At 49.7% G+C, this 19,163-nt stretch overlaps 1 protein-coding gene across 2 annotated transcripts in view; it reads left to right on the top strand.

The window, feature by feature from the left end:
• The window catches only part of TMED2 (transmembrane p24 trafficking protein 2), a 45,516-nt gene that overhangs the window by 9,769 nt on the left and 16,584 nt on the right, over positions 1 to 19,163 (top strand). The gene's annotated exons all lie outside the window — the stretch shown is intronic.

The raw sequence follows: 19,163 nt of genomic DNA, 5'->3' as shown, positions 1-19,163 counted from the left end.
AGACATCAAGGTCGCGTACCTGCACATACCCATCGCCCCAGATCACCAAAAGTTCCTACGCTTCGCAATTCAGGACTCCCACTTTCAATTCGTAGCTCTACCCTTCGGCCTTGCCACCGCACCAAGGGTCTTCACCAAAGTCATGGCGGCCGCCATGAGCGTCCTTCACGCCAGGGGAGTGGTCGTTCTCCCTTACTTGGACTACCTCCTCATCAAGGCCCCCTCCTTCCGCGACTGCTCAACCAGCGTACAAATCACTGTGGACACCCTATCCCGCTTAGGGTGGCTAGTGAATCTGGACAAATCATCCTCGATCCCATCACGATCCATCACCTTCCTGGGCATGTCCTTGGACACCCGTCGGGGCTTGATCCTTCTCCCTCAGGACAAGGCGTTCGCTCTTCAACGAGCGGTACGCTGCCTTCTACGTCCTCCGTCTTGCTCCATTCGATTCAGCATGAACGTGCTCGGCAGGATGGTGGCGGCTATGGAAGCAGTACCCTTTGCTCAACTGCACCTCCGCCCACTGCAGCTAGCCCTTCTAGCGGCCTGGGACAAGAGCCCCTTCTCCCTGGACAGACATCTTCACCTGACGCCTTCAGTCAGGTACGCACTCCGCTGGTGGCTTCGGTCCTCATCCCTATCGAAGGGGAGATCTTTTCTCCCAGTGAACTGGCTGGTCCTGACCACGGACGCCAGCATGCTAGGCTGGGGAGCAGTGTACCTGCACCACACTGCTCAAAGACGTTGGACTCCCCAGGAGTCTTTCCTCCCCATCAACATCCTGGAACTCCGCGCGATTTTCCTCACGCTCAGAGCATTCTGCCCTCTGCTAGCGGGTCGTCAGATTCGAGTCCAATCGGACAATGCGACAGCTGTAGCCTATATCAATCGGCAGGGGGGCACCCGCAGCAAAGCGGCTTATCTCGAGGCCCACAAGATCCTCAGCTGGGCCGAATCGACGGGATCAGTGATATCAGCGGTACACATACCGGGGGTAGAGAACTGGGCAGCAGACTTTCTAAGTCGCCAATGCCTGGCCGCCGGAGAATGGTCTCTCCACCCAGATGTGTTTCTACACATCTGCACTCGCTGGGGCACACCAGACGTGAACCTAATGGCCTCAAGGTTGAATGTAAAGGTACCCGCGTTCATAGCCAGGTCACGCGACCCGCAGTCCATCGGCGCGGATGCTATAGTCTGCTTCTGTCACCACTTCCGCCTGCCTTACATATTTCCACCTCTACCCCTGCTGCCGCGGGTAATCAGGAAGATCAAGGCAGAGGGTGTCCCGGTGATACTGATAGCACCGGACTGGCCCAGGCGCGCCTGGTACGCCGAATTAGTACAAATGCTCACAGACGCACCGTAGCGCCTTCCAGACATCCCAGACTTGCTGACCCAAGGGCCCATTTTCCATCAGAGCTCCAGAGCCCTGAAGCTGACGGCATGACCATTGAGACCTGGATATTAACAAGAGCGGGATTCTCCCCTGCGGTTATTGCCACCATGCTCAGCGCCCGAAAGCCTGCTTCATCCCGCATTTACCACCGTATGTGGAAAATCTTCCTTTCATGGTGCAGGGAAACTAACGTCCAGCCTATGCCTCTGGCCATCCCCAGAATTCTCGATTTTCTACAGTCTGGCTTGCAAGCGGGGTTGCCTCTCAGTTCCCTTAAAGGGCAGGTCTCAGCGCTCTCAATCTTCTACCAATACCGCCTGGCTCAAAAACCGCAAGTCAAGACCTTCCTCCAGGGCATTTCCCATCTAGTTCCCCCGTACAAACGGCCGCTGGAACCATGGGACCTCAACCTCGTTCTGGACGGTCTCCAGAGGTCTCCCTTTGAACCTCTCAAGGAATCCTCCCTTGCTCTTCTGTCCTGGAAGGTAACATTCTTAATGGCAATTAAGTCCATCAGATGGGTTTCGGAGCTGGCAGCACTCTCTTGCTGCGAGCCTTTTCTGATCTTTCACCAAGACAAGGTGGTTCTGCGCCCCCTTCCGGATTTCCTTCCAAAGGTTCGTACCCCGTTTCATTTGAATGAGGACATTGTTCTGCCTTCCTTTTGTCCACACCCAGTTCATAGGGTGGAAAGGTCTCTGCATTCGTTAGACCTCGTCAGAGCTCTCAGATATTACATATCCAGGACAGCCCCCTTTAGGAAAACGGACTCTTTGTTCGTCATTCCTGAGGGGCCTAAGAAGGGACAGGCAGCTTCAAAGGCGACGCTGGCTCAATGGATTCGCTCTGCGATCCAGGAAGTGTACCGCTTGCAACTCAAGCCCATTCCTAGTGGGCTGCGGGCTCATTCCACTCGAGCAGTTGGCGCTTCGTGAACCATTCGGCATCAGGCTTCAGTGGAACAGGTGTGTAAGGCTGCGACCTGGTCTAGCCTACATACGTTTTCAAAGCATTACAGAGTCCATACCCAGGTTTCAGCTGAGGCAAATCTGGGTAGGAAAATTCTGCAAACGGCAGTAGAGCACCTCTCTCAGTAGGCGCTCCAGGCTGTCCGGGCCTGGTTCCTAGTCCTTGGGTTGTGTTGTCCTCTTTTATGTTTCCCACCCATGGACTGCTTTAGGACGTCCCATGGTCCTGTGTCCCCCAATGAGGCGTCAGAGAAAAACGGATTTTTGTGTACTCACCGTAAAATCGTTTTCTCTTAGCCATCATTGTGGGACACAGCACCCACCCTGTTGCCCTGTTGGGCCTTGGTTCTCTCAGTACCTTATTTGGTTATGACTCTTTTTTTTTTTTCTCATGTTCCTCTGTTGAGAAGTTTTTACTGTTGTTTGTTTGTTTTTTTTTGTTTTTTTTCTCCTACTGCTTGTGTACTAAAACTGAGCTTGCCTGGCCCGGCCAGGGGGTGTATACTGCAGAGGAGGAGCTATGCTTTTGCATCTACTTAGTGTCCTCCTATGGATAGACAGCATAACACCCATGGTCCTGTGTCCCCCAATGATGGCTAAGAGAAAACGATTTTATGGTGAGTACACAAAAATCCGTTTTTAACATATTTACAATTAGTTTTTTGTGTTCTAAAGTTGTATTCCAATAAATATATTTATGTTCTATCTAAATATCTTGATTATTTTATCATAAAAATAATTAAATGTCTGATGTTCACATTGTACTTCAATAAATTTTTCACTTAAATATAAGCATTATACTAAATGTTATTATTTAGTAAAATATTCAGCACATTCTGCTTTGCACTACTGTCCCCAATTTATTATATATCTTAGGAGTTGGAGTCGGTGCATTTTATACCGACTCAGACTCCGACTCCACCAAAATGAGCTCTGACTCCACGACTCCGACTCCACAGCCCTGCTTCAGCCTATGTGATAAATACAGTACAGTGGAACCTTGGTTATCGAGAACAATCCGTTCTGGGAGTGTGCTTGTTAACCAAGTTACTCGTCTAGCAAAGCAAGATTTCCCATAGGAAATCATTTCAATGCAGACAATTCATTCCACAACTTGATAAATGTCCTATCCTGGTCCCCTATTGTGCCATTACACACACATACAAACACACACAAACACACACAAGCATGCACACACATATTATGCTCACCTTACCTTCCGTTCCTGCACCGGTCTCCTGGGACTTGCTGTTCACTAGTACAGGCTGTGTATCGGGTAACCATCACGACGAGGGAGAAACTTCCGCTGCCAGAGCGCTGATGTCAAAGGCAGGAGCCGCTTGCCTCTGATTGGCCAGTGCGCTGCATTTGAGTAGCGGTGACAGAGGAAGTTCCTGCTTCGTCGCTATGGTTGCCTATACACACCCTATACCGGCGAACTACAGGACCCAGGAGGCCGGCGATGGAACGGAAGGTACACATATTATGCTCACCTTACCTTCCGTTCCATCGCCAGCCTCCTGGATCTTGTAGTTCACCGCGAGGATTCCTCCCTCGTCGCGATGTACCGGGGTAACTACAAGAACCAGGAGGCCAGCGGTGGAACGGAACGGAAGGTAAGGTGAGCATAATACTGTATGTGTGTGTGTTTGTGTGGACTGCAAGAGTGGGTTAGAGCACGGTGGATGTACGGAACCGGAAGTGTGTGCGGTGAGTATTTCTTCGGCGCTCCATTGGGAGACCCAGACGATTGGGTGTATAGTACTGCCTCCGGAGGCCACACAAAGCATTACACTAAAAAGTGTAAGGCCCCTCCCCTTCTGGCTATACACCCCCAGTGGGATCACTGGCTCACCAGTTTTCTGCTTTGTGCGAAGGAGGTCAGACATCCACGCATAGCTCCACTGTTTAGTCAGCAGCAGCTGCTGACTATGTCGGATGGAAGAAAAGAGGGCCCATACTAGGGCCCCCAGCATGCTCCCTTCTCACCCCACTTTATGTCGGCGGTGTTTGTTAAGGTTGAGGTACCCATTGTGGGTACGGAGGCTGGAGCCCACATGCTGTTTTCCTTCCCCATCCCCCTGAGGGGCTCTGAGGAAGTGGGATCTTACCGGCCCCCAAGCCCTGAGGCCGGGCTCCATCCACAGACCCATGGAACCTGCTGGATACGGAGCTGGGTACCGTTCAGGGACAAGGCCCTGCGACATTCAGGTACTCTGTGTCCCAAACAGGCCGCGCACTTTCCAGACTTGCTGGGTGTGCTAGTGCGCCGGGGACAGTAGCGCTGCGCGCTGGGGTTACAGTCACTACAGTTTTTCTGAGTGACTTTATGTGTTGGGGACTGCCGCGCCGGCCGCCCCTGGAGCGGCGGCGCGGCTGCGACTTGTAGTGCGCCGGGGACTTAGCGCCGACCGTGCTTTTACGACGGCGTCGCTTATAAATTTAGTCCCCGGCTTCTGCGGCCTAGCTCCGCTTCGTTCCCGCCCCCACCCTGTCAATCAGGGCAAGGGAGAGACGCTGTACGATTAATCAGCGCCGAGGGCTGGAGTCTTATTTACATACTCCAGCCCTCTCACTGAGCACAGTGGGGCGCAGGTTTCCCGCTCTTTGTCTGCACACGCCCAGGGCCCGCCCCTCTCCATAGGACGCCGGCAGCCATTCCTACATGCAGTCTGGCTGGAGAACGGACACAGGCTCTGGGAGACCCAGACAAGGGATTTCTGGCGACCACACACCCGCGTTAAGCGGGCGGTAAGCAGCACTTTAGTGCTGGCCCCACTAGTGCCACAGTGTTATTTTGGTGTACCTTTTTTTCTCTATACCATATATATATGCATATATATATTGCACTGTAAGGTCGCTTCTTGGCTGTATACCCTATCTTGCTCTGAGGAGACGACAACATGTCATCCGCAAAACGCAAGGGTGCCAAGACACAGGCTGTAAGCGCTGCTTGTGCCGCTTGTGGGGCTGATCTACCGGCAGGTTACAATGACCCCCATTGTGTGCAATGTTCGGTCCCTGTGCCACTTCGTCAGCCGGAGTCTATGGTGGTAGTGGCCCAGGCAGAGTCGCCGGTGAACCCGGTCCCGGTGACGGGGACAGAGTTTGCAGTTTTTGCTGACAAGATGTCTGTCACTATGACAAAGATACTAGAGACCTTTCAGGCCAGGCCAGTTACTCAGACCATGGACACTGCTGCGGCAACGTTCCCCGGTCCCCCTCAGTTGGAGTTAATCCGTGATTCAAGGGGGTCCCAGGCATCTCAGCCTGACGGCTCTGACTCAGATGACAGTCCCAGGCAGCCTAAGCGTGCTCGCTGGGAGAGACCCTCCACGTCATCACGAGGATCAGGGTCTCAGCGAGAAGAGTCTCTGCATGATGAGACAGAGGAGGGTGATCAGGAGTCTAATCCTGAGACCGCTCTCAATCTGGATACTCCTGATGGTGACGCCATGGTAAATGACCTTATAGCGGCCATCAATAGTCTATTGGAAATTTCTCCCCCTGCCCCTTCTGCAGAGGAGGCAGCTGCACAGCAGGAGAAGTTCCATTTCAGGTATCCCAAGCGTAAACTGAGTACTTTTCTGGACCACGCTGACTTCAGAGAATCAGTCCAGAAACACCATGCTTACCCAGACAAGCGTTTCTCCAAACGTCTTAAGGATACACGTTATCCCTTTTCCCCTGACGTGGTCAAACGCTGGACCCAGTGTCCAAAGGTGGACCCCCCAATCTCCAGGCTTGCGGCTAGATCCATAGTTGCAGTGGAAGATGGGGCTTCACTTAAAGATGCCAATGACAGACAGATGGACCTTTTGGTTGAAATCTGTCTATGAAGCTATCGGCGCGTCGTTTGCTCCAGCATTTGCGGCCGTGTGGGCACTCCAAGCTATTTCAGCTGGTCTGGCACAGGTGGACTCTATCATACGTCCAGCAGTGCCGCGAGTAGCGTTCCTAACCTCGCAAATGTCTGCGTTTGCGACTTACGCTATCAACGCTGTCCTGGACTCTACAAGCCGTACCTCAGTGGCGTCTGCCAACTCTGTGGTTTTGCGCAGAGCCTTGTGGTTAAAGGAATGGAAAGCGGATTCTGCTTCCAAAAAATGTTTAACCAGCTTGCCACTATCTGTAGATAGACTGTTTGGTGCACAATTGGCTGAAATCATTAACCCCTTCACCCCCGGCCACTAAAACACCCTAATGACCGGGCCATTTTTTGCAATTCTGACCAGTGTCACTTTGACAGGTTATAACTCTGGAACGCTTCAACGGATCCTGGCGATTCTGACATTGTTTTTTCGTGACATATTGTACTTCATGTCAGTGGTAAATTTAGGCCGATATTTTTTGCGTTTATTTGTGAAAATTTAGGAAATTTGGCGAAAATTTTGAAAATTTCGCAAATTTCAAACTTTGAAAATTTATGCCCATAAATCTGAGAGATATGTCACACAAAATAGTTACTAAATAACATTTCCCACATGTCTACTTTACATCAGCGCAATTTTCGAAACAAATTTTTTTTCCGTTAGGAAGTTAGAAGGGGTCAAAGGTCATCAGCAAATTCTCATTTTTCCAACAAAATTTACAAAATAATTTTTTTAGGGACCACATCACATTTGAAGTGACTTTGAGAGACCGAGGTGACAGAAAATACCCAAAAGTGACCCCATTCTAAAAACTACACCCCTCACACTGCTCAAAACCACATCCAATAAGATTATTAACCCTTTAGGTGCTTCACAGGAACCAAAGCAATGTGGAAGGAAAAAATGAAAATTTTACTTTTTAACACAAAAATGTTACTTTAGCCATAAAATTTTCATTTTTACAAGGGAGAAAAGAGAAAGTACACAATACAATTTATTGTGCATGTTCTCCTGAGTACGCTGATACCCCATATGTGGTAAAAATCAATTGTTTGGGCGCACGGCAGAGCTCGGAAGGGAAGGAGCGCCATTTGAATTTTTGAACGCAAAATTAGCTGCACTCATTAGCGGACGCCATGTCGGGTTTGAAGACCCCCTGAGGTGCCTAAACAATGGAGCTCCCCCATAAGTGACCCCATTTTGGAAACTAGAGGCCTCAAATAATTTTTCTAGATGTTTGGTGAGCACTTTGAACCCCTGGGGGCTTCACAAAAGTTTATAGCGTTGAGCCGTGAAAAGAAAAAAAAATTTTTTACCACAAAACGGTTGCTTCAACTAGGTAGCTTTTTTTTTCACAAGGGTAACAGGAAAAAATGCACCATAAAATGTATTGTGCATTTTCTCCTGAGTACGCAGATACCTCATATGTGGTGGAAATCAAATGTTTGGACACACAGCAGTGCTCGGAAGGCAAGGAGCGCCATTTGAATTTTTGAGTGCAAAATTAGCTGCACCTGTTAGCGGACGCCATGTCGGGTTTGAAGACCCCCTGAGGTGCCTAAACAATGGAGCTCCCCCACAAGTGACCCCATTTTGGAAACTAGAGGCCTCAAATAATTTTTCTAGATGTTTGGTGAGCACTTTGAACCCCTGGGGGCTTCACAAAAGTTTATAGCGTTGAGCCGTGAAAAGAAAAAAAATTTTTTTTACCACAAAACGGTTGCTTCAACTAGGTAGCTTTTTTTTTCACAAGGGTAACAGGAAAAAATGCACCATAAAATGTATTGTGCATTTTCTCCTGAGTACGCAGATACCTCATATGTGGTGGAAATCAAATGTTTGGACACACAGCAGTGCTCGGAAGGCAAGGAGCGCCATTTGAATTTTTGAGTGCAAAATTAGCTGCACCTGTTAGCGGACGCCATGTCGGGTTTGAAGACCCCCTGAGGTGCCTAAACAATGGAGCTCCCCCACAAGTGACCCCATTTTGGAAACTAGAGGCCTCAAATAATTTTTCTAGATGTTTGGTGAGCACTTTGAACCCCTGGGGGCTTCACAAAAGTTTATAGCGTTGAGCCGTGAAAAGAAAAAAAATTTTTTTTACCACAAAACGGTTGCTTCAACTAGGTAGCTTTTTTTTTCACAAGGGTAACAGGAAAAAATGCACCATAAAATGTATTGTGCATTTTCTCCTGAGTACGCAGATACCTCATATGTGGTGGAAAGTAATTGTTTGGGCGCATGGCGGGGCTCAGAAGAGAAGGAGCGCCATTTGACAGCAAAATTGGTTGGAATCATTAGCGGACACCATGTCACGTTTGGAGACCCCCTATGGTGCCTAAACAGTGGAGCTCCCCCACAAGTGACACCATTTTGGAAACTAGAGCCCTCAAATAATTTTTCTAGATGTTTGGTGAGCACTTTGAACACCTGGGGGCTTCACAGAAGTTTATAGCGTTGAGCCGTGAAAAGAAAAAAAAAATTTTTTACCACAAAACGGTTGCTTCAACTAGGTAGCTTTTTTTTTCACAAGGCTATCAGGAAAAAATGCACCATAAAATGTATTGTGCATTTTCTCCTGAGTACGCAGATACCTCATATGTGGTGGAAAGTAATTGTTTGGGCGCATGGCGGGGCTCAGAAGAGAAGGAGCGCCATTTGACAGCAAAATTGGTTGGAATCATTAGCGGACGCCATGTCACGTTTGGAGACCCCCTATGGTGCCTAAACAGTGGAGCTCCCCCACAAGTGACACCATTTTGGAAACTAGAGCCCTCAAATATTTTTTCTAGATGTTTGGTGAGCACTTTGAACACCTGGGGGCTTCACAGAAGTTTATAGCGTTGAGCCGTGAAAAGAATTTTTTTTTTTTTTTACCACAAAATGGTTGCTTCAACTAGGTAGCTTTTTTTTTCACAAGGGTAACAGGAAAAAATGCACCATAAAATGTATTGTGCATTTTCTCCTGAGTACGCAGATACCTCATATGTGGTGGAAAGTAATTGTTTGAGCGCATGGCGGGGCTCAGAAGAGAAGGAGCGCCATTTGACTTTTCAAACGCAGTGCACTGATCGGCCGCTGCAGGACGCACGGTCGGATGCGATAAAAAAAAGCGTCGGGGATACGTAAAAAAAAAAAGTCACGCCAAAAATTGACCATGGATGCAGATACGTTATGTGCATCCCTGATCAGCGCTTGGCGGGACGCACGGACGGATGCGATACAAAAAGCGTCGCAAATACGGAAAAAAGTCACGCCAAAAATTGAGCAGGGATGCCGATCCGTTATCTGCATCCCTAATCAGCGCTCGGCGGGACGCACGGACGGATGCGATACAAAAAGCGTCGGGGATACGGAAAAAAAAGTCACGCCAAAAATTGAGCAGGGATGCCGATCCGTTATCTGCATCCCTGATCTGCGCTCGGCGGGACGCACGGACGGATGCGATACAAAAAGCGTCGCGAATACGGAAAAAAGTCACGCCAAAAATTGAGCAGGGATGCCGATCCGTTATCTGCATCCCTGATCAGCGCTCGGCGGGACGCACGGACGGACGCGATACAAAAAGCGTCGGGGATACGGAAAAAAGTCACGCCAAAAATTGAGCAGGGATGCCGATCCGTTATCTGCATCCCTAATCAGCGCTCGGCGGGACGCACGGACGGATGCGATACAAAAAGCGTCGTGAATACGGAAAAAAAAGTCACGCCAAAAATTGACCATGGATGCCGATCCGTTATCTGCATCCCTGATCAGCGCTTGGCGGGACGCACGGACGGATGCGATACAAAAAGCGTCGGGGATACGGAAAAAAAAGTCACGCCAAAAATTGAGCAGGGATGCCGATCCGTTATCTGCATCCCTGATCAGCGCTTGGCGGGACGCACGGACGGATGAGGTGTAAAAATGGACAGGGGATACGGAAAAAAAAAAAAAAGTTATACTCACAGTACCCAGAGGACTAGCAGGAGGATCACTGACCAGAAGAGCTGCAGAGGAACAGATGGCAGAGAGATGGACAGCTTTACAGGAGCAGCAGGCAGATCAGCAGAATGCCCAGGAAGGACCCAGCGATGGACGCAGATGTGATCAGGCCGGTGAAGACAGGTAAGAGGACGTCGGGGGAGAGCAGAGGGGGAGAGGGGGGGGTGAGAGCAGAGGGGGAGGGGGGAGAGCAGAGGGGGAGAGCAGAGGGGGAGGGGGGGAGAGCAGAGGGAGAGGGGGGGAGAGCAGAGGGGGAGACCGGAGAGGGAGCTGCAGAAGCAGAATAGAAATAATGGGGGAGGCAGTCAGATCGCAGGGGGAGCGGATCGGGATGTCGGGGGGGGGGGGGGGTGGTTGGGGGGAGCAGATCGCGGGGGGGGCACGGCAGGGGCTATCACGGCAGCGCGCAGGGGCACCACGGGAGCGCGCACGGGCTGCAAAGTGAGCACAGTACTCACTTTGCAGCAGCAGCGGTGGTAGCAGATCGGGATGCCGGGGGGGGCAGATCGGGGCGTAGGGGGGCAGATCGGGGGGGGGCACGGGCAGGGGCCTTCACGGGAGCGCGCAGGGGCCTTCACGGGAGCGCGCAGGGGCCATCGCCGGAGCGCAATACTTACCTTTGGAGCTGGCGCGGTGACAGCAGAGGCGGCGTCTGCGGCGGCAGCAGCGGTGGCGTGGTACCAAAAGTACCAGCCACTCCACGCTGCAGCCATGTTGGGGGAGGGTCCCCAGAGCAGCACAGGCCTGGGGAGGGCGGCCACCGGCAGATCAGACCGCCCCACTGCACACTGATTGGAGCGATTGCGCGTCATAGCACGATCGCTCCAATCAGTGCTGCAGGGGCTGGGGGCGGCATGTTTGAGGTCCACCTATGATATGCTGCAGCAGCTGCGGCATCTCATAGCTGGATCTCACAGGATCGCACTAATTCGGGCATTATTTTTGCCGAAATTAGTGCGATCGATGTGGTTGGCGGTTCAGATTTGAACAGCCAATCACATCGATCGTCGATAGGGGGTGGCGATGCCACCCCCCCTGGGGTCAAGCAAAGGTCCCCTGCTGTAAGAAACAGCAGGGGACATCATTTGAAAGCCGTTGCTATGGCCACGGCAATCAAATGAAGTTTAGGCCGTAAAATTACGTCCCTGGTCGTTAAGTCACGTTAAAATAGGACGTAATTTTACGGCCCGCGGTCGTGAAGGGGTTAAACAATCCAAGGGTAAAGACTCCTCCTTACCCCAGCCCAGATCAAGCAAACCTCAACAGAGGAAGTGGCAGTCGAGGTTTCGGTCCTTTCGAGGCTCCGGCAAGACCCCATTCTCCTCGTCCAAAGGGACTCAGAAGGAGCAAAGGAGCTCAGATTCCTGGCGGGCTCACTCACGCCCCAAGAAAGCAACCGGAGGAACCGCTTCCAAGGCGGCTGCCTCATGACTTTCGGCCTCATCCCTCCGCATCCTCGGTCGGTGGCAGGCTCTCCCGCTTTTGCGACATTTGGCTGCCACAGGTCAAGGACCGGTGGGTAACAGACATTTTGTCTCACGGGTACAGGATAGAGTTCAGTTCTCGTCCTCCGCCTCGGTTCTTCAGAACTTCCCCACATCCCGACCGAGCAGATGCTCTTCTGCAGGCGGTGGGCTCACTAAGAGCAGAAGGAGTAGTGATCCCTGTTCCTCTTCAGGAACAAGGGCAAGGTTTTTACTCCAATCTCTTCGTGGTTCCAAAAAAGGACGGCTCGTTCCGTCCTGTTCTGGACCTAAAGCTGCTCAACAAGCATGTGAACGCCAGGCGGTTCCGGATGGAATCCCTCCGCTCCGTCATTGCCTCAATGTCTCAAGGAGATTTTCTTGCATCAATAGACATCAAAGATGCTTATCTCCACGTGCCGATTGCTACAGAGCACCAACGTTTTCTACGTTTCGTGATAGGAGACGACCATCTCCAGTTCGTAGCTCTGCCATTTGGTCTGGCGACAGCCCCACGGGTTTTCACCAAGGTCATGGCGGCAGTGGTAGCAGTCTTGCATTCTCAGGGACATTCCGTGATCCCTTATTTAGACGATCTACTTGTCAAAGCACCCTCTCAAGAGGCATGCCAACACAGCCTGAATGTTGCGCTGGAGACTCTCCAGACTTTCGGGTGGATCATCAACTTTTCAAAGTCAAACCTGGCACCGACTCGATCACTAACGTATCTTGGCATGGAGTTCCATACTCTCTCAGCGATAGTGAAGCTTCCGCTGGACAAGCAGCGGTCACTACAGACAGGGGTACAGTCTCTCCTTCAGGGTCAGTCGCACCCCTTAAGGCGCCTCATGCACTTCCTAGGGAAGATGGTGGCAGCAATGGAGGCAGTCCCGTTCGCGCAGTTTCATCTGCGCCCACTTCAATGGGACATTCTCCGCCAATGGGACGGGAAGACAACTTCCCTAGACAGGAAAGTCTCCCTTTCTCAGACGGCCAAGGACTCTCTGCAATGGTGGCTTTTTCCCACCTCATTATCACAGGGAAGATCATTCCTGCCCCCATCCTGGGCAGTGGTCACGACAGACGCGAGTCTGTCGGGGTGGGGAGCAGTTTTTCTCCACCACAGGGCTCAAGGGACGTGGACTCAGCAGGAGTCCACCCTTCAGATCAATGTTCTGGAAATCAGGGCAGTGTATCTTGCCCTATTAGCCTTCCAGCAGTGGCTGGAAGGAAAGCAGATCCGAATTCAGTCGGACAACTCCACAGCGGTGGCATACATCAACCACCAAGGAGGGACACGCAGTCGGCAAGCCTTCCAGGAGGTCAGGCGGATTCTGATGTGGGTGGAGGAAAGAGCATCCACCATATCAGCAGTTCACATCCCGGGCGTAGAAAACTGGGAAGCAGACTTCCTCAGTCGCCAGGGCATGGACGCAGGGGAATGGTCCCTTCACCCGGACGTGTTTCAGGAAATCTGCCGCCGCTGGGGGGTGCCGGACGTCGACCTAATGGCGTCTCGGCACAACAACAAGGTCCCGACCTTCATAGCGCGGTCTCGCGATCAAAGAGCTCTGGCGGCAGACGCCTTAGTGCAAGATTGGTCGCAGTTCCGGCTCCCTTATGTGTTTCCACCTCTGGCACTCTTGCCCAGAGTGTTACGCAAGATCAGATCCGATTGCGGCCGCATCATACTCGTCGCCCCAGACTGGCCGAGGAGGTCGTGGTACCCGGATCTGTGGCATCTCACGGTCGGCCAACCGTGGGCACTACCAGACCGTCCAGACTTGCTGTCCCAAGGGCCGTTTTTCCATCGGAATTCTGCGGCCCTGAACCTGACTGTGTGGCCATTGAATCCTGGATCCTAGCGTCTTCAGGAGTACCCCAAGGGGTCGTGGCCACCATGAGACAGGCTAGGAAGTCCACTTCTGCTAAGATCTACCACAGAACGTGGAAGATTTTCTTATCCTGGTGCTCTGCACAAGGAGTATCCCCCTGGCCATTCGCGTTACCTGTCGTTCTTTCCTTCCTGCAATCTGGGTTGGAAAAGGGCTTGTCGCTCGGCTCCCTTAAAGGGCAAGTCTCGGCACTATCCGTGTTTTTTCAGAAGCGTCTAGCACAACTTTCTCAGGTGCGCACGTTCCTGCAGGGGGTTTGTCATATCGTACCTCCGTACAGGCGGCCGTTAGATCCGTGGGATCTAAACAAGGTCCTTGTTGCTCTCCAGAAGCCGCCCTTCGAGCCTCTGAGGGATGTGTCACTTTCTCGACTCTCACAGAAAGTGGCCTTTCTGGTAGCGGTCACGTCTCTTCGGAGAGTGTCTGAACTAGCAGCGTTGTCATCCAAAGCTCCTTTCCTGGTGTTCCACCAGGACAAGGTTGTGCTGCGCCCCATTCAGGAGTTTCTCCCTAAGGTGGTATCCTCTTTTCATCTTAATCAGGATATCTCCTTGCCTTCCTTTTATCCGCATGCAGTTCATCGGTATGAAAAGGATTTACATTTGTTGGATCTGGTGAGAGCACTCAGAATCTACATTTCCCGCACGGCGCCCCTGCGCCGCTCGGATGCACTCTTTGTCCTTGTCGCTGGTAAGTGCAAAGGGTCGCAGGCTTCCAAAGCCACCCTGGCTCGATGGATCAAAGAACCAATTCTTGAAGCCTACCGTTCTGCTGGGCTTCCGGTTCCTTCAGGGCTGAAGGCCCATTCTACCAGAGCCGTGGGTGCGTCCTGGGCATTACGACACCAGGCTACGGCTCAACAGGTGTGCCAGGCAGCTACCTGGTCGAGTCTGCACACTTTCACCAAACATTATCAGGTGCATACCTATGCTTCGGCGGACGCCAGCCTAGGTAGAAGAGTCCTGCAGGCGGCAGTTACCTCCCCGTAGGGGAAGGCTGTCTTTGCAGCTCTAACATGAGGTATTTCTTTACCCACCCAGGGACTGCTTTTGGACGTCCCAATCGTCTGGGTCTCCCAATGGAGCGCCGAAGAAGAAGGGAATTTTGTTACTTACCGTAAATTCCTTTTCTTCTAGCTCCTATTGGGAGACCCAGCACCCGCCCTGTTGTCCTTCGGGATTTTTGGTTGTTTTTCGGGTACACATGTTGTTCATGTTGAATGGTTTTCAGTTCTCCGATGTTACTTCGGAGTGAATTTGTTTAAACCAGTTATTGGCTTTCCTCCTTCTTGCTTTTGCACTAAAACTGGTGAGCCAGTGATCCCACTGGGGGTGTATAGCCAGAAGGGGAGGGGCCTTACACTTTTTAGTGTAATGCTTTGTGTGGCCTCCGGAGGCAGTACTATACACCCAATCGTCTGGGTCTCCCAATAGGAGCTAGAAGAAAAGGAATTTACGGTAAGTAACAAAATTCCCTTCTTTGCTCATACAGCAAAGCTTTCTCGTAAACCGAGTTACAAATTTACAGAAAGCTTTGCTTGTTAAGCAAAATTCTCGTTAACTGGGTTACTCGTTAAGTGAGGCTCCACTGTATTTTGAAATTATATTAGTTCTTAGTTCAGGGAGTTACTCAGGTATACACAACCTTATTTTGCTGTTTATATTTGAGGAGAAGGGAACTCTTTAAAATAAAGAAAAAATAAATGTATATGTATAAATATGTATATTTAAATTTACATCTGTTTTCTCATTTTTGATTAATCCACTTGGAGCACTTGAGCTTGCCATAGCTTGATTGCCTTTCAACTACTAAAGTATTACAGTTTGTTGTAATATTTGCACGCTCCTATACGTATTACATGGCAGAGCCCTAGGTCTTTCATATGACACCCGGCTACCATTGCAAGCCATTGGCTCCTTGTGATATGCGGAAAGCTAATGGTGATAAGACTAATTGCCTCCATGTTGGAAACCTTGTAAATGCACAAAAAGACTGACGGCACTCCCGAGCATGCAGTGTGAACAGGTGCATAACTGAATATGACATACAATGATAAAAAAAGACAGTTGCATTCTGAAATGCTGAAGCATGCAAACCATGAATATAAGGCCGGGGCCACATGGGGGACTACTGCGATCCTCGCAATTACACTCTGCTCACACTGGCAGCACAGCGAGAGCAGTGTCATGCGAGTGTCCCTGCGACTGAGGTCTGATCGTGCGATCAGACCAAAGCTGCGGGGGGAGGGCTGCCACTGTTGAGAGGAGGGAGGGATTTATCTCACTCTCTCCGTAAAATTCTCCCATCTAGTGTAAAAAAATCACCTGTGGCTAATGGGGAGAGAGGGGTGCACAGTCAGGAGGCATGACCCCATAATCTACACAAAGACTTGGATTTCCTTTAGCTGTAATGCATGTTTATATTACATTCATGATTTGCGTGCTGTAGTATTAGAGTGCAGCTGTCTTTTTTTTTTTTTTTTTTTTTTTTTTGTTTTTTTTGTCATTAGAAACCTTGTAAATGCCGCTGTCACACTTGTCCACGGTATTTAAAACCTTTGCGACAATCACAGCATTTTCACTCAGGTGGGAGCCTGCTGTCCGCCTACACTGACACCAAATTTGTTGCTTGAATCCAAACACGACAAAAATAGCAAAGCGCCATTTATCTTTTTATGGAAATCTGAATTCCGAGCAAAAGTATCTGTCTTCACAGGTGATTTGAATAATAGCCTAATTCGCTAATACATTTTTCTATGTGCCCACGTGAGATGAAATCTGCGGAAAATCCGCGGATTTTCCAGGTAAATCCGCAGGTTTCAGCATGCACAGACACTCCCCATGTTATCTTATGGGACATGGGAAGTGCTGTGTCCACGCTGCGGATAAGTGCAGCTGCGGAACATGGTGCGGATGTCCCGCAGCCGCACGTAATTGCATGTCAATTCTTTCTGCGGAAATCTGCCTTGGTCCCATACTTACCTGCCTTGATAGCAGACACCCGGTCACTTTCCCTCACTGCAGAGGACGGCAGTGGAGCCAGGAGCAGGAAGGAGGAGGTGGGCGTGGCCTGCGTGAGCTCCGGTCATGTGACAGCCAAAGCTAGTGCAGGCCCGCCCACCTTCTCCTGTACAGGGCAGACAGACATGGCCGCCGGAAAGTGAAGTGCTGCGTGATGGAGGTAAGTATGAACGCCCCGATCACTCAGCACTTGTTCTGCATTGAGGATGCAGTGCCCAAGCCATGGTACTGTGTCCTCAATGCAGAATGACCGCAGCATATCCGCAGAACATTCCATAAGAAAACCGCAGCATTGAAACAAAGTTTTGCTGCGGTTTTCCGGGAGCTCCTGTTGAATGTCTTGCAAATATAACCCCAGGACACTTTCCCCCGTGGGCACATAGCCTTACACTCCTATGCCATTAGAACTCCAAATTAACAAGAATTATTTTATAAGCGCTTTGGAAAGTAAAACCGCACACACGCTCTGTGGTGTACTGAACGTTTGTGCTTTATTACATCATGTGACCAGCTTATATAGTATCCCAAATAAAGAACTAAGTATGCAACAATTAGAGCCGCAGGGGTATGTGTAGAAATGTGAAACTTCCCCGCCCATTAGTGTTAGCTGAGCTTTGTGACATCATTCAGTTATAAAGACAAGATGGTTTCTATAAGAAAATGGATTATATTCTCTCACAGCATTTAGAATAAAAATTACTTTTAATTGAAGTCTCTGCACATGCTCAGAAACAATGCAAGTGGACAGAGACAATTATTAGTTCTCAAGGATAATTCTGGCGCAGAAAACCTCCTGACGCCTGCTTTCTGCGAGTACATCTGGTCTATGAAGCAGCGTCTTCAATATTCCTTCAAGATCTTCAGGTCAACCATGTTATTTTTTACTGAAACAAAACGTGATTTTATAAAGCTGTTGTATGGCTGTGATATAACAATTAATATGGCATACAGTTTTGGCAAATTATGGATTATAATGTCATTATTATTCTCTTTATCAATCTCAGGGCAATAAATAGTATTTTATTTATGCATCTGTATAATCCTCTGATGCTGCATTATGCCTCATTTAGGCCAGAGTCACACTTGCTAGTAACTCGCGCGAGTCTGGCATCGCATCACCAGGCACGGCCGCACACTCTCCGGAAGGGAGCATCTCAGCTGCATAGAGATAAATGCAACCGACCTGCTCCTGTCAGGAGAATGTGTGGCCGTGCCGGGTGATGCGATGCCAGACTCGCGCGAGTTACTAGCAAGTGTGACTCTGGCCTAAGACTGGCCTATTTCCATCAATGTTTCGGGTCAGATGTTCATCACTATTTGATCAGTTAGTTTTTACCATCAGTTTCTTTATTGATTTTCTTTTACACTTCAAAAACAATATATAAATTGCAAAGCTTTTCTTAGTCGTTGGGTTACATTCGCACAAATGTATTTTCACTGTAGTGCTGTCTGTGAAAACCACCTGACCTCACGTGGTCAGCTCTTGGACCGATGTTATTCAGTTAGACCTCATTCACACATTAGTTTTTCACATACCGGTGCTATCCGTTTTCTTTAGCATTGGCACCTATGACACTCTATGGGACTGTTCATATGTTAAATTATTGTTCTCTGACCGAGTGATCCATGCAGAATAATGGAGTCACGTGGGATATTGATCCAAGTGTCAGATAAAATCGGCAATGCAAGTCTGTGGGTCAGTGAAAAAATCTGTCAGCGTTCGGATGCCATCCGTGGAAAGTCTCTTCACTTTATTTTATTTTTACTAATCAGTGAAAAAACTGATGAAACTCTGACCAATCCTGGATCGCAAGGCATGGACTGACTATGGCTCACACGAGCGTGACAGCCTCCTAGATATACATGACTATGCCACGCTATAGTTGGGAGACCCGTGTCAGTCCGTGAATTGGGATCAGAGATCGGACCGACATGCACGGACATGTGAACAAGCCCAAATTCTGATGAAAATCACTGATGAATCTTGGTCTGATTTTTTTTTTTTATTTTATTTTCCTTTTTCTCTTTCATTTAAAAAATTAAAAAACTGACATCTGCATGAGGCTTTTGGCTTCTGAGATGATGAATTGGTTTCACTCTTAACCCTTTAATGACTGTGGGCTCTACTGGTACGTCATAAGCCATATAGATGTAATCACCTGTGGCTGCCTGGCGATGATTCCTGCACATTAGCTGATTTGAACAGCTGACGTGTGCCTCGCAGGCACAGGTGGATCCGCGATTCACTCACACCTTATAACCCCTTAAATCATGCTGTCAAAATGTAACAGCACAATTGAAATGCCCGCCACAATAACTGTTCACTCACCCGGCTCCATTGGCGGCGCTGTGACGTGATCACTGTGAGCTGATGGTTGCCATGGTAGCACAGTCATGTGAGTACTCCTGTAGCGCACATGACTCACTTCCTGTTTTAGCCGACCGAGTGCTGCCTGTTACATGACATGAGCATTTCTGATGATCTCAGTTGTGTAGCTGTATCTGTGATCAACAGAAATTAAAAAGCGATCAGAGTGCTGATCCTTATAGTCCCATTGG

This window comes from Anomaloglossus baeobatrachus, chromosome 1 (genome assembly GCF_048569485.1).
Source record: "Anomaloglossus baeobatrachus isolate aAnoBae1 chromosome 1, aAnoBae1.hap1, whole genome shotgun sequence".
Classification (NCBI taxonomy): Eukaryota; Metazoa; Chordata; class Amphibia; order Anura; family Aromobatidae; genus Anomaloglossus; species Anomaloglossus baeobatrachus.
Note: the sequence above shows the minus strand (reverse complement) of the source record. Positions and strands in the feature narration are given on the sequence as shown.